We start from the raw sequence: 13,295 nt of genomic DNA, 5'->3' as shown, positions 1-13,295 counted from the left end.
AACAGACTATTTCCAAATGGTTGTCTAAGGCTATTATCTTTTGTTATACTCACCATAACGTAATTATTCCTGGCAGGGTCAAGGCTCCGTGGCCTTGGCTTTATCTATGACTTTTTGAAAAGGGTTGGATTCGAGAAGTATTCCAAAAGCTGCTATTTGGTCCTCTCTACATATGTTTACAAAGCACTATAAGCTTCATTCCTTTTCTAGGTCCAGATCAGACTTTGCTAGGGCCATTCTCCAAGGGCTCCTGGACTCTTCTCTTTCCACTTCCCAAATGTAGTTAATTACGGTAATCTATACATACAGCTAAGACTACTGCAACAGTGATCAGTATGGTGAACACACTACAGTTGTGTAAATTGAACTTACCATAACAGTACATGTTCGAATGATCGCTGTTGCAGTAGCTGCTCCATTCCATTTGTTTATATGTCAGGGTGTGGACATTTAATTGTTTGTTGTACCTAGCTTTGTCCTTTCAGGACTCAGCCTCCCTCTTTCTGCTGGCAGGAAAGCTCGGAAGGACTTTGCTCCCAAGCTTGTCTTTTTAGCTTGAGCTCCTTGACAGTTTGCACATGTGGAAGATGCCCTGATGCTTTGGAAGCCGGCTAGTTGTTATATCTTTGGCAGGATATAAACCATTTAGCTAAGGCTACTGCAGCAGTGATCATTTGGACATCTGCTTTTATGGTAAGTTTACTTGCACAACTGTGCTGTCATTTAACAGAGACATCCAACATTTCATGACAGACAAGGCAAGTATATGATGCAAAATCATGATCATTTGCATAATTTTTGATAGTTGTATGTAGTAAGACCACACAATGCAATCACTTGATCCCCAATATTTGTTGTTAAGTGCAATAAATAGTAAAGGTCAATAGAAAATCAGAGAGAAAATGTTTTTTTTTTGACAGAAAATAAACAGCACATTACTGTACCTTAAATTAATAAGCAAGCCATGAGGCAAAATCAGACACTCTTTGCAAAAATCTGCATGAACACAAATTAGGAGCATCCTACCACCCTTATATGGTGGAACTGCCATAACGTAATCTCAGGAGAAAATATATATATATTTTTTAACAAGGCGAGTTAGCATTACCATTTATTTCTGAGCTACAATGACAAGCATGTTGTTACAGCCATACCTGTTGTATGACTGCAAAAGTAAAATCATACTGTGAAAAAAAAAAAAGACAAAAACTGAACAAATTCTCAGGAACAGAAAAAAAAGAGTATCGTGTTCTCCCTGGGGGATGTAAATAGAGCTGGGTCAGGGTACAAAGTCATTTTTTTAAAGTTAAATGACACTTGGTGGGACTGGAGATAACGTAGATAAAGTGAGTAGGGAATACTGCCTAAATCGCAGTCCAAAGTTTTTAACCTATGGACTGTCCTTTAAGTAACTGGGGACTTAAATGGTTATCTAACTAGTCTCAGTGTACCTCTACCAAGGGGAACAAATTCTGAATATCTCTCAGTAACAAAGGGGTAAAGCAGTGCTCAATATTGGTGCCATTGTTGTTTAAGTTGCCCTTTTTTTTAACTTGTCCAACTAACAAGCGTTTCTGGCTTGAAAAATACACTAAAAGATGGGTTGCCAATTGGTTCACTGACAGAACCCACACTGTGAAAGTAGCAGACTCTAAATCCAACTTCACACCAGTGACAAGTGGAGTACCACAGGGTTCAGTCCTGGGTCCTCTCCTGTTTGGTATCTACTTCTCTGAAGTACAGGCTAACACAGAAGGTCTTTAGCTAACAAAGTTCACAGATGACTGCAAACTAGGAGCCATAATCAAAACTCCTAACGATGTGGACATCTTACAAAAGAGCCTCACAGAGACAGATGACTGGTGTCAAAGCCATAGCCTCAAGCTCAATGCCAAAAAGTGCATTGTCATTCCTTTTGGTAAAAACTCTGTACCCATGAACTATCACATAGGCGATAGTCTACTTAACATTGAAAGTGTGATAAGAGACCTTGGGACACAGGTGGACAGTAGTCTCTCCTTTGATAATCACATCGCCACAGTAGTCAGGAAATCCTTCTACGTGGCACACCTCATCACAAAAGGTTTCTCATCCAGGAAAAAAAGAGGTCATTGTTCCCCTCTACTCATCACTTATTAGACCCATTATAGAGTACAACGCCCCTTTTGGTATGTACCTCACAAGACATCTACAACAACTGGAAAGGCCGCAGAAATACCTCACAAAGAGGATTACCGGCCTCAAACAGATGCCCTATACAGACCATCTCAAAAAATCCAGCTTTACTCTGTCACATATCGCCTACTCAGAGGCGATCTCTGCCTAACATACAAAGCTATGTCAAACCCAGAGCTGTTGGACATGCTCTACTTAAAGAAATCCCAATCCCTCTGAGGTACACGCTCTAGGGACCTAAATCTTGTCACCACAATAAAAAGAACATGCTGGAGGGATAGATTCCTGTCCCAGAGACTTCCCATACTCTGGAACAAATTACCTATCTATGTCAAACAAAGCTCCTCATTAGCACTCTTCAAGAAAAATCTTGATGATTGGAGGGGAGATAGGAAATTCACCCCGGGGATCACTTTTGTGGCTCTGCTTTACAGGGGCACAGGAAAATAATTTTCTTGGGTGGCAAAAGCTAGTGTATCATTTGGCTAGGCTTATATAGGCCCTAGGGCCAATAGCCTAGTACCTACCTATGAGTGTAAGATTGATTTTATAGTGGACTCGACTAGAAACACTGAAGTAATTAATATTTGAAATATCACTCTAATTAGGTAAATTTAGTGGGATTACAGTTTAGTTACCCAAAATGTCACGTAATGCACATAGGCAAACAGACAGTTACCTGATAAGTTGTTCTTAATGGAATTAAATGATGAAATTAAAAAATACAAAGATTTTAGGCATATATATGACATCTGATTTCTCTTTAAACAATCATGTTAATAAAAAGATAACAAAAACATTAAGGATGACTGGCTTTGTACTAAAATCAACAACACTGAGGGAGCAGATCTAATCTTTTTCACATACATAGAACTTAGATTCAACCATTCTTAGAATATATTAACTGCATTACACTAGTGCTCAATTAAATAAAACAGAATCTCTACAAAGGAAATTTGCAAAAAAGGATACCTTCAGTGAAAAATTTAACATCCACCAAAAGGTGTAAAAAGTTAGGTTTATACTCCCTCCATTTCAGATATACAAAGGGTAAGATGATGCTTATAAAATCTTTAATGATAAAATATTACAAACAGTATATAACATAGTGCCTATCATCATAATTATAGGAATGATAACATTAATTTCAACATAATGAAATGTAATAATAATAATACTGGGGAAAGTTTCTAAGTAATGTCATTCCAAGGACTAGGAATAAAATCCCAAATAATATGAGACTATCCAGGACTATTGATTGTTTAAATTAAATTTTGATGATTATATGGATGATGCAATTTATGATACTGACTTTAGTGAAGCAGCTTCCTTTATAGCTCTTTGGCCTGAATGCTGAAATTAACTGTGAGAAACTATGCAACAGACACACCAGGGGTTGATATGGTGCATATTCTGTACCCACACACAGTGCACCAATTACTGCTAAGGCTCCGCAGGGTGCACTGTAGGCACCCGTAGATCTTGATAACAACTGATGCACTGCAAATCACGTGGATCTCTTAACACAGCAGCTGTATGTTTAACAGGTGCTGCCCCACTACTTGTCCCACAGCTGTACATACAGCCTGTACGTGAGGTGATGATGACCTGCCTATAAGTACCATACAGCTAAGTAGCATATTCAATCATTGTATCAATGTCTGAGACATTCCTGAAGCTCTTAGAAAGACAAATAAACAAGAGTCATAGCTTCCAATGTAGTAAGACAAAAGAAGGGAAAAAGAGTAAGTGCACTCACATATGTTCTCACTGTTCTATACAGGTGATATTGTATGTACAACCTCGCCAAAAGCTATTGTCTTCTAATTTGTGTCTACAGCTCCAGCCTCAGCAAACTGTAAACCCAATTTGGAGCATTTTGGGAGCTCATCCAAGACACATCACTCTCATCAACCAGACTCACCCTTACTCTGCTTGACCCACAGCCTACTGGACTTATTATTTTAGATTAGGTATCAAGACTATATATTATTATAATATTAAGATCAAGACATTACACTCATCTAACAGATGTAAATAACAGTATGCCACCCTACCCCTACACCCCCCTCAAAAAATACCTGTATATTTATCTAATGTTTTATTGCCAGAAAACTGCAAAACATAACAGTCACAGTAATGTATTTCAACTTGTTGTTCCTAAACACTACACTTCCCCTATACATCCTATAGCCACACCTCTCAGCTTTGTTAAGAAAGGTAAATATGTCAACCTTCTTCCCGCCACCACCCCACAACCTACGGTAACCTTCTGCGCACACTCCTGAGCAGGGCCCGTTTTAAACTAGATGAGGTTTACATCAGGGATCTCTATTAATTCTGTGAAAATCCATTTTTAGCCTGATATGGGGAGCTTCCAGGCCCCCAGAAGATCTGAGATGTTAGCATTCTGCGATGCCTGCTATTTATTATTTTTGAAAAATAATGACTGTGTTTTTTTTAACTAGGAAGAAAGTTATGTATGTGCCCAGCAATACTGTATGAATCCACAGATAAAAGTTAAGTGATACTATTTTTAACCTCCTCCAGAAAACACACATTGACAGTGCCCCTGAAAGCCAGGTCTAACGAAAGCTATACTGATTTTTCACAAAAGCTCACATATAGTGACTTTGGCCTTGACAACCTAGGTCAGTCATGAGACACACACACACTACATTCTTAGCTTCAGGCAATTTGGAGGAATTTAATTAGATGTATTTGGGATTTTGGAGGAAACTTGAGAATATGGAAAATCCCATGTTGATAAAGGAAGGGCATGCAGACTCCACATAGAAGAAGCCATAGTCAAGACCTTAACCAGAGTTATGTCCTCTGAGACGTCAAGGCAATTGACTGTGCCATAATGCTAACGATCACAGTTACTTTCATTTATATCCTGCCAAACCACCAAAACTAGCCACTTATGCGTAGTGCTGATACTTGTGATGGAAGATGACAGAAATTATGGCCAAGTTGTTACTCTTAAATACACTCACATACCAAGCAAATATAAACACACACACCTATAAACCTTAACTGAGTTTTGCAAATACATTGTTTAAGACTGCTCTTGCTGTACCAGAACAGACACAGTCTGCTTTTTACAAGTGATCAAACATTAGGGGTATGTTGAGGGCTTTGCAAGATGGCTGCACATTGATCAACAGCTTAATTTCAGCTCTGCCAGTATGAAAAAAGAAACAGATAAGGGCCAGTAATTCTGCCTCTTTTAGATACTGGCTAGTAAGTATATTGTCTGAATGCCAGCAAAGAAGAAACTTAGACAGCCTGAATGAAAATCAGCTAGAACTGGTGAAGAGAAAACATTGACTGGGAAGAATCTTAAAACTGTTAAGCAAAAATCAGTTCATGTTCCAGCTTGGGTACAAGAGATGGCTTCCAGTAATTTAAATGAAAAAATAAATCAAATGTGCCCAGAGTTGATTAAAATAAATGAATCATTGAAGGAGTATATAAACTCATAGGTTCATAGGTTAGTACTAGGCTAAGTGCCCTTGTGAGCCATTTTAAGCCTAGCCAATTATCACTTGTGAGATTCAAACCCTGTACCTTGTGCTTGCAAGGCAAACACCTTAACCATTAGGCCACCCTCCCAACCCTCAAATAACAAAAGGCTAGAAAAAATTAAATGAGCTTTAAACAGCTATTCAAATGTACTGATAAAACTGCAAAAATCAGAGGTTGGAATGAAGAAAAGGCTGGCTGAGTATTACACTGCTCAAGAAGAGCTGTTTCAAAAATGGTAGAGTTCGAGGACAGAGCACGCACAGAAAACTTGAGATCTTCTGCTGTACCAGAGAAGCTGGAAGGCAAAGACTGTATAAATTTTATGAAAGCATAAAAAAGTAAATGGACTGGCATTCCATAGCAGGATTTGTTAATTGAAGGGCACATTGTGTGTGTGTTCCAAACCTGGCCATGAGAAAGCAGCCAAGACTTGTAGAAGTAAAGATGCAATCATGTCAGCAAAGATTTGATCCTGATAAAACTGTGACAGAAGGGCACAGTATTAAAAACTGGAGACAGAAGAGTGTTTGTAGAAAATGATTATTTACTTTACACCATGCAGAAGAGAAGCAAATGTATTCCAGCAATCAGGAAATGTTGAGGGGCAGGTGTGAGATTCAAGCTATTGTATTCAGCGGTCTTTCAAATATTTTTCCTAGAGGATCAAAGTCATTTTATTTTTTCTGGAGGAGCAAAGTCATTTTTTATGCAGAACAGGCTAAGGGAGAAATACAAAAGTTTGTCCAAGAAGGGGTGAGACATCAAACAGAAGGGGACTCTGCTTCTCATTCTTCTGATGGTAAGGTTCATAAAGAGACTTTGACTCTGAAACCTTTTCTAATAGAAAAAATGCTTGAGACAGAGTAGATTAGAAGAACTGGGAGTACCTTGGACTTGAACCAGAGTCAGGGGGTTGGGAGATGGAAATGAACGGGAAGATCAGCAGCTCTGATGTTAGCAAATAAATGGGAGACTATAAAACATCAATCACATTTGTGAACTATGGCTTTATATGAAAAAGTAACCAAGAAAAAATGGGTTTTTGTTGGCTAACACTTGTTGGGGATTGACAGGTATATGCTCCATAAAAAAGGATGAAAAAGGGAAAATGCAACTGTAAGTAAAACATTTTTTGTTCTTAACAGTATTTGTATAAAACATTTCATGATATTAACTGCATGTCATATAGTAAAGCATTTTTAGTAACTGCTGCATGTGATAAAGATACTAAAGTAAACAGGTACCTTTTTCTTTTCTAATTTTAAGAAATGTAGGCATTACTATGTAAAAAGAGAAGGCTAGACAAAAGTACATTTAAGTCAATGGGTTGTAGTCTTGCAGTGTTGGATGTGGGGATGGGGTATAAAAATGCACTGACTATAATATATGTAGAATTTAAATATTTTCTTTTAACTTTGCATAGCTGAATGTCTGGATTAATGCCCTCACCTGTAAGCAACTGAGGTTTTTTTTAATATGAGAGACCACAACGTAATGGTAGTTTTTTTTTTTAAGTAAATAAAATGTTCAGTGCCAGTTAAAAAGACCGGAGCTGAGACTAGCTCTATCTTTTGCTGTTATTTCCATGGATACAAGCTGACTAAAAGTGAAGGCAATAAATCAAGATGTCTGGACATTATTTATTGAGAGAAACATGAAATAAAAAGGTACAAGGGCAAGCAGCTTAGTAAAAATAAATAAATAGTTATGAAAGTATTGGAAGTGAATAAGAGAAAGCAACTTTTCTGATAAACACTTTAATGCATTTAATAGAACATATATATAACATTTAGTTTTATTTAAAGATGGCCAGTGCACGTTTTCTTAAGGCTAAAGGTTAATATTTTTGGAAAGCATACAGGTTGTTTTTCACACCCTGGGGGGAATAAACATAAGATCAGAACAATTACTCACAAAAACACTGTAGTGCTGGCTTCACATGAGACCTCCAAAGTTCTTTAGTGTATCTAAATTTTATTTGCCGTTTTCATTTGTGACTTCCTCAGAAAAAATTTTTAATGCAAAAAAAAACAAGCTTTTATACACTTTATAAAACAGCTTCAATCATTTTAAAACTGATAAAACATTAAAACAATCAATCAATTAACCAGTACCACTTTGTAATTTTGTAAACATTATGGTTCTCCCGTTCGATTCTCAGCTTGGCTTGGGAGTGCCTTCTATGTGAAGTCTACATGTCCTCCCCGTGGTTGAGTAGCATTTGAAAGACATGCATGCGTAAATGGGCATGCCTTCGTTGAAGGTTGGGCATCGAGCTGGCACCTCGGCGTTTCATAAACATCTACTGCCAATCATTAGCAGACCGGAGTTCCGCTGTGGCGACTCCTTACCGGGAAAAAGCCGAAAGACAAACATCAATTTATTTATTTGACTATTGACTGGGTTAGTCCGACTGACCTGCTGCTCTTTTTCAGCTGAGCCCCAGGGAGAAAAGCTCCACAGTTAACACATATGAAAAGTACAGTACAGTATAAACATAAGATAGTACATAGTTTAAAATTTACAACTTATAATGCAAAGGCACCAAGGTTAAATGCACACTTATAAAATCATATCAAGACCTTCATGTGATTGCAAGCCTTCTGTTCCTAAGAAAATGATTTATATTTATGATAACATTTAGCCCAGGCTGTCTAGCAGTAGCCAACTTAATCTGCCATCTAGTTTCACATTTTTCCACTGAATTTTTATAATTATCTCCTCTCTAATCCAGCATAATATGTTCCAGAACTGCAAAGAGGACTTTTTTGGATTTCTCACACTTAACTGAATGCTTATAAAGAGCATTATTATTATCCTTAGTTTTAATTGCATAAATACGGTCCTTAATTCTATTGCCCAAGCTTCTAGTGGTCATACCCACATAGACACTTGGGCATCCAGAACACATAGCAGCATAAACAACTCCACTTGTGCCACAAGTCTATCTGTCTTTAGCACCTATAGTATATGCCAAATGTTGTAAAGCAATATACGGCCTTTCATGAATGCATCTACAAACACTACATTCATGACATTTACATACATGTGCCAACTGTTGAGTATCGGGTAAGGAAACTTTAGTATGACCATTTTTTAACAAGTTTTTAACACAATATTTCTTGTACACAAATGCCAGAGTTTCTCCTGCAATACTTGTTATATCTCCATTTCCTACAATAATTGTCCAGTTATTCTGTATAAAACTTCTAATGGTAGAACTATCTACTGTCATATCTAAACATAGCTAAGCAGCCAACTTAGTCTGCCATCTAGTTTCACATTTTTCTACTGAATTTTTATAATTACCTCCCCTGTGATCTGATCTTACCAATGATTACACTGGGAGGGTGCAATGCTACCCCATGTTTGTGCGTACTTTGTCAAGGATATCTGAGCCCCCAGTGGGAATGCAGCCAGCTGTTCCAGAGCATTTGCATTAACAAAGTCCATGAATCTTTGAGCCTACATATTAGTGGTCATGTATGCTTTCCATCTTAAGGAGGGGTAGTTAAAACTGCCCATACATATCTCTCAACTGTCCAGATTTTCACAGAATGTCCAAATTTTTGCCTCATGTTTTTGGTCTGCTCCTTATAAGATCCGTGGTTTTCTGGCAAATCAGTGACAATTGAATAAACTAAATAATGACAGACCTTTGGCTTTCAGACTTGACATACTTCAGAAAATGCATGGTAACATAAAACATTTTATTCCAGCAACTTTCTACATTTATAATACCAATGTATGCATTTTCTTTGGGTCCTTAGTCACCCCATTATTTTTTGGCTTTGTCCAGATTTCTTGTGCTAAGAGGTTGAGAGGCATGTGCCCATGAGTAGTGTGTCAGGTTGAATGGTAACTGATTCTCATAACTTCAGGTAAGCAGAGTGTTTTTCATAGTTAATGGTTAAGAGACCTGTAGCTAGTGATAATACGGTGGGGGATTTGGCCTATGGTCAGCTGGACATGCAGTAGCTCAAGCAAGTCATCCTGCTTGACAAATCTTGACGTGTGATTTTTTTTTTTTTTTTTATGTAAACAGAAACACCTCCTCCTTTTGCTTTTTATTTTTCTTTTCGGCGGGGGGGGGGGATCCGAATGTGCGATAAGCATTGCATTCTTGCACTGCTGGGGTCCTTTCCATAGCCTTGAACCACGTTTCTGTAACTGCACAGGCATCATAATTCTCAGGGCAAGGAGCACTTTCAGTGAGTGTAATTTCTTGTTAAGATTCCTAGCATTGAGCAGTAGTGCCTTCAGTTTGGCTTTAGAAGAATTTGTTATATTGGTAGTTCTGCTGGTTTGGCACTGCCTAAAAAAGGCAGTATGTGGGTGGCTAATGTAGTATGAACTGCAGCTATCTAATAGCACAATGCTGCTCTGCACACAATTCAAATGCTCCTAGAGCAGTAGGGGGACTGGGCAAGGAAGTAGAGATAGTCCAAGGGAAATTTTAACTTGAAAGCATTTGGATCTATACAGGGCATTGCTAACCACCACTGTGCACAGAGCAACCTAGCACAAACACTAGGTTTATACAGAATCAGAAAAAAGTTTTACAGCAGCAAGACCTACAGACCAATCAGAAAAACAAACTTTCAGTCAGCCGATTCCAATTCAGATAGGTTTGCTACAGCACACCTGCTACAAGAGTTGTTATGTCTTTCGGCTTTTCCCGGTTAGGGGTTGCCGCAGCAGAACTCCGGTCCGCTAATGATTGGCAGTAGAGTTTTACGTGCTGGCTTGCCAGGCCTAACGCACAACCTTCAATGCTACAAGAGTTGAGTCAGAAAACCCTGTCTATGTAAAAATGCTGGTTTTAGAGCTCAAATGCAGGGAAGCTACACAATCTAGAAACTAGCCTCCTGTAAAACTAGCAGACCCAATGTAATTAAGTATTACAAGCAGCAGTGGAAACAGTCCAGCTTTGATACACTACTAAAATTTGAGAAATGTAACAAATAACACAAGATTCTTATGAAATACAGTAAAATAATCAGTAGAAGTGCAAAATGATATTTATTTTTGCCCTTTTAGCAGCAGATGTAGCAGATTCTCTGTAACTCTTGGACAAAGTAGCCAAACCAAAAGCATCTCTGAGGAATTGAGCACAAACCCATGAAACACCAAGCTTACATAGAATCAGAAAAATAAGTTTTAGAACAGCAAAGGCCTACAGATCAATCAGGAAAACACACAACAAGCTTTCAATCAGCAGTCCCCAAATCAAATAGGTTAGCTACACCACACATCTGTTAACAAGAGTGCAGTCAGAAGGGACTTCCAAGATGGCTGCACATTGAGTAACAGCTTGTTTCTAGCTCTCCCAGTGTGAAAATAGAAACTCAGAAGTAAGATTGAATGCATGTGATTTCAATATAGGATTTAAAGACAGTCTCATTCAGTCCAAAACCCTTATCTGTGTGCATTCATAAAATCCATCTAAGTTGTACACATTCTGTAATAATTTCATGATCACCACTTCTTAATTAAAATTCAACAATGTTAAAACATAAAACGTAAAAGTATGTTTGTCCCTATTACTATCTGCATGCTTAGCCAGTGCATTAGATGATTTATGCTTCCTGGTGTCTTGTACATGTTCTAAAATTTGTTCTTTAAGGGTACGATTAGTTTTCCCTATATAGAAACGCAGGCATTTGATACACTGTGCTAGTTAGACTAAATCTGTACTTTTTAAATGCGGACATCATAATCAATGTAGGTATGTAAAGGAAGGTGAAGAAATTTGTATACCCAGATGGGTGGGTTGTTAAATTTTGTCAGATATGGTGCTACGGTACGCATGTCAATGTGTTTTGGGAACAACACTAACATTATAACAGATGTTGTGGAGAAAAACTGGCCTATACTAACTTGACCATTAAGAATATTGTAGGAGACAAAGTTAAATTAGCTTTTAAGGATAAGAAATTTGAAATGTATGCTTTGCTATCCTAAAGATTTGAACACAGATCAACGGGGGGGGGTTACAGTTCCTTGCAGGAAATGCAGCTTTTGCAGATATATTGATTCTACTGGGGAGTTTAAACACCCATGTTTTAATAAAGTTTTAAAATTTTAATATAGCAGCTAGTTGTGACACATCTGATGTGGTTTATTTAGTGGTTTGCTCTTGCAGAATGTTTTATGTAGGCAAGACCAACAGACATTTCAGAGAGAGAATAAGAGAGCATATATATGATATAAAGAAAGGACATCAGAGTAATTCATTAGCCAAGTATAAACATACCTCTGGGCACGCACATACATTTAAGTTTTTAGGTATGGAGAGAGTAACAGATGGTTATAGAGGAGGGATGTAGAGAATAAAACCGAGGTATCTGAAGCAAAATGGATAATGAGACTGCGGGTCGATACCAGTTTTGGCCTTAATGACAAGGTACCACTTAAACCCCTCTTGAAAGATAGATCTCTGTATAAATAGATCACATGACTTGATACAATAAATATATACAGAATTCCTTGTGTTATTACTGTAACAGGCAATGGAGAGAATAATTTATTTGGAGGGAATTTTTCTGATTGGTTGTTCTAATACTTTGTATTATTTAAAACATATGTATGAGTTAAAATCTTTGAACATCTGATGAAGCAGTATCTCAGCTGTGACACTAGACACCTGCAACAACTGGAGAGGCCGCAAAAGTGCCTCACAAAGAGGATCCTAGGCATTAAACACTTGTCCTATATGGACAGACTCAAAAAACTCCAGCTATTCTCTGTCTTATATTGCCTACTTAGAGGCAATCTCTGCTTGACTTACTAAAGTCATGTCTGACTCAGCTCTGTTAGAAATGCTACATCTAAAGAAATCCCGATCCCTCCGCACCACATGCTCCAGAGACCTCAACCTTATTACCGAAATCAACAGAACATGCTGATGGGACAAATTCATAACCCAGAGACTGCCCATGCTATGGAATAGACTTCCCATACATGTCAAGCAGAGCACCTCACTGGCCCTCTTCAAGAGAAATCTTGCTGAGTGGATGGAAATAGAAAATTCACCCCAGGGATCACTCCAGTGGCTCTACTCGATAGAGGCACTGGGAAGTAAATACAGAAGATCTGGAAATAAAATCAGCTACAAAAAGTGAGGAAGAAACACTGACTGGGGAAAGTCCTGCAGCTGTTCAGTAAAAAGCAATGCAACCTTCAGACATGACTTCCAGTAACCTACAGGAAGATATAAGACAACTGCATACAGACCTGGTTAAAATAAAAAAAAAAAAACACTGATGGAGTATATCAACATAAACAACAAAAGTCTGGAAAAAATGGAAGAAGCTTTAAATAGATACTCAGATGAGATGATAAAATTGCAAAAATCAGAGGTTGAAATGAAGAAAGGGCTGGCAGAATATGAAACTGCTCAGGAATAGATGTTGCAAAAAAATAACAGAATTAGAGGACAGAGCAAATAGGGAAAACATGAGATTTTCAGCTATACCAGATAAGCTGGAAGAAACAGACTGCATTCATTTAATGAAAGCACAAATAAGCAACTGGACTGGTATTCCTCAGCAGGAGTTGTTAGTTGAAAGGGCACATTATGTGTATGC

Source organism: Protopterus annectens, chromosome 7.part0, assembly GCF_019279795.1.
Source record: "Protopterus annectens isolate FY-2018-M chromosome 7.part0, PAN1.0, whole genome shotgun sequence".
Lineage (NCBI taxonomy): Eukaryota > Metazoa > Chordata > Ceratodontiformes > Protopteridae > Protopterus > Protopterus annectens.
The sequence above is the reverse complement of the archived record's forward strand: the minus strand, read 5'-3'. Positions refer to the sequence as shown.